At 37.8% G+C, this 3,116-nt stretch overlaps 1 long non-coding RNA gene across 1 annotated transcript; it reads left to right on the top strand.

The window, feature by feature from the left end:
- Window positions 1-808: 808 nt before the first annotated feature.
- On the top strand, window positions 809-1,716 carry LOC145789542 (uncharacterized). Its single transcript, XR_014327576.1, has 3 exons — window positions 809-899; window positions 986-1,359; window positions 1,592-1,716. It is a non-coding gene; the product is annotated as an uncharacterized LOC145789542 (long non-coding RNA).
- The last annotated feature ends 1,400 nt before the right edge of the window (window positions 1,717-3,116 follow it).

Below are 3,116 nucleotides of genomic sequence, written 5' to 3'. Positions count from 1 at the left end.
CGCTACCACCCACCACCCGCCACCGTCACCCACCCACCCACCCACCCACCCACCACTCGCCACCAATATTAATATTTCATTTTCAGGGATGGAAATGAAATATTAATATTCATTTACAAATGGTAACACATTGAGCCACCTAACTATGAATCTTCAATTAAGTGCCAAGAAAACAAAATTAAATTAACATTGGTGGGGTTTTACTTTTCTTTTTCGTTTTCTTTTTTTTCATATGCCCATCGTGTTGTGTCCTAATTTGTTTTAAATTGTTGGGTTCCATACCCATGTCTATGTCTGGGTCAATGCATCTTAGACTATGCTATATATATACTGTCCGGAGACTGGTGAGGGCTTGCTGCAGTTTTTCCAGTTATTAGAAGTGGTCAAATTGCTTTCTTTTGCTTATTATTTGTTCTGAACCTGTGGTTCTGAGTTGCGCTTCTCTACTGATTTGCCTCAAGAATATTGCAGGGTGAAAGGAACACCTTACTTTGATAAATAAACGCTGAGAGACCCCTATAGTTCTCTTAGTTTCTATCCCTCTCACTCCAAAGCCTCTGGGAAAAAAAAATGGATTACGATCCAACGCACCCATTTCTTCAACGAAATGATAAAGCTTTCAAGAAGTTCTTCAATGTCGAATCTGAATTCATGGCTGCTCAAGGTTACTCTCATAATGTAGAAAAGGCCATTACCCGAAGCATCGTAGTTACTCTCACTGAAATGGTACTGTATATATATATCTCTCTCTCCACATTGCTTTTTTGTTAAATCATGTTTGTTGATGCATTTCTTGGCATGAATTACAGCTCTCAAAAGGTTCCGATTATGATGCATTCGTTCCCTACCTTGCTGTTAATTACCTTGATCGAATGTTGTCGAGGAAAAGCCATTTACCAGTTAAAATCTAGGACTTTAATCTATTTGATTTGATTTTTGATATGTTTTTCGATTGGTTTTGAATCGATTTTCAACTTTGATCTAGGCTCTAGAAAGAAATCCGTGCAAGAACACAAAGCTCTTTGCAATTTGTTGTTTTACACTTGCTTCAAAGACGAGGAATGGGGGCTTCTCTGTTCCTAATTTCTTGGTAAATACTAAATTTCTCTCTCTCTCTCTCTCTCTAATGTTAGGTTTATGTTGAATAGGCTAAACGCAAACTTACGACCAGTGTCAATCCACTCTTGCTTTTGGAGATGGAGCGTCGTATACTGACCACGCTGGAATGGCGAATGCAATCCTTGACTGCAATAAACTTCTTGGAATACTTCTATCCTTTCTTCAAACTGAGGCATCCGCAGCCAATTCGAGGCTTCACTCGTCGAGACATTTCACAGTCCATTTTGAGTGTTCAAGGGGGTAAATTTACCTACAAGACTATTTTCTACTTTATAATTTGTTTGGTTACCAAGAAAACGAAAGAAAAGCAAAGATAGTCATATATTTTGGCTCAATTAGGGTAGAACCATGATACTAGAATTTTTACATTTTACATTTTACATTTTTCTATTTCAATTTCTTTCTTTTTCTTGACAACTAAACGGAGTTTCAAACAACAACTAATCAGTTCTTCTTTGTAATTTGATTGTAGATATTAAATTCACACAGTTCAAGCCATCAATAATCGCGGCATCAGCAGTTCTCAGTGCTTCATTCGAGGCGTTTCCAGCGCAAATCCTTCAACGTGCAGAGGCATTCCTCCGTTGCCAGTACATTGATAAGTAATAGAATAGTCGGCAACATAATTCTATCACTCGCCATGTGCTTGGCTGATGAGAAAACAGAGGAAATTAAAAGAAAAAAAACTCAAACTGGTGTATTTTGTTACAGAATATTGTAAAGAATTTATGGTTCTTAATTTTAATTTTCTTTCTTTGCATTCATTTTCCATCAGTTTCTCTGCAGCCAATTGGTGAAATTAAATTATGAAGTTATGTTTTTTTTTAGTTGAATGTGTCTGAATTGAATTTTATTTTTGGGTAATGTGGTTGTAGGATGCCTTGTTGTTGTGCATAGAAGCGATGGGAATTGAGGTCCAGCAGGATCTGGAGGGACTCAAGGAAGCAGTAAAACTTGATGAAGCAAAGAAAATTGAGGAAGAGGAAGCAAGTAAAATCAGGGAAGCGAAAATAATGGAGGAAATCAAGGAACTTTGGGAACAAGGGAAAAAATTTGCAGAAGACATGAAAATTGTGGAAGCCAAGAAAAAAGAGGAAACAAAGAAAAAAGAGGAAGCCAAGAAGGAAAAGAAAGAGGAGGATAAGAATATGGGGAAGAAAGTAGAGTATGCGAAAAAAATTGTGGACGACAGGAAAGCAAACAAAGCGAAGGGTGTTAAAGAAGACATAGGCACGCCAAAGAGATTTATTGAAGATTTATTAATTAAAGAAGCGCATAAAATGGTGAAAGCCGCAAAAATAGAAGAAGAAAGGAAAATTGAGGAAGCCAAGAAAGAAGAGGAAGCAAAGAAAATTGAGGAAGCCATGAAAAGAGAAGACACAAAGAAAATTGAGGAAGCAATCAAGAAAAGAGATGAAGTAAGGAAAATTGAGGAAGCCAAGTTGAAGAGAGCAGGGGTAACAATACTTTCGCAACGAAGGAAAATGGAGGAAGCCAAGAAAAGTGAGGAAGAAGCAAGTGTGGGAGGGACAAAAATGGAGGAAGCAAAGAAAAGTGAGGAAGCAATCAAGAAAAGTGATGAAGCAAGGAAAATTGAGGAAGCCATTGTGGGAGGCATAAAATTTGAGGAAGGACAGAAAATGGAGGAAGCCCAGAAAAATGAGGAAGTGAAGGATATTAAAGACAAAAGGAAGAAAGTTTTGAGAGGGATAAAAATTGAGGAAGGAAAGAAAACTAAAGAAATGAAGAAAGTCGAGGAAGCAAAGGATTTTAAGAACAAAGGGAAGGGTAAAGTAGACGAGGGACCTGACTCGGAGGAGCTTGAATTGAGGAAGAGTAGGAAAGCAGCAAAGTGGCACAGAAAGCGGAGTAAAGGAAGAAGTAAGGTACCGGGATTACACACAATTGAAGAATGGCAGAGATTACAGGTAGAAGATGACAAGAGTAGCGAAGAAGAGGAGTTTGTGATGAATTTTGAACTTAAATGGCCAGTTGCT

The sequence above is a fragment of the Camellia sinensis genome, chromosome 1, assembly GCF_055761805.1.
Source record: "Camellia sinensis isolate YWXY chromosome 1, ASM5576180v1, whole genome shotgun sequence".
Taxonomy (NCBI): Eukaryota; Viridiplantae; Streptophyta; class Magnoliopsida; order Ericales; family Theaceae; genus Camellia; species Camellia sinensis.
The sequence above is the reverse complement of the archived record's forward strand: the minus strand, read 5'-3'. Positions and strand labels throughout refer to the sequence as shown.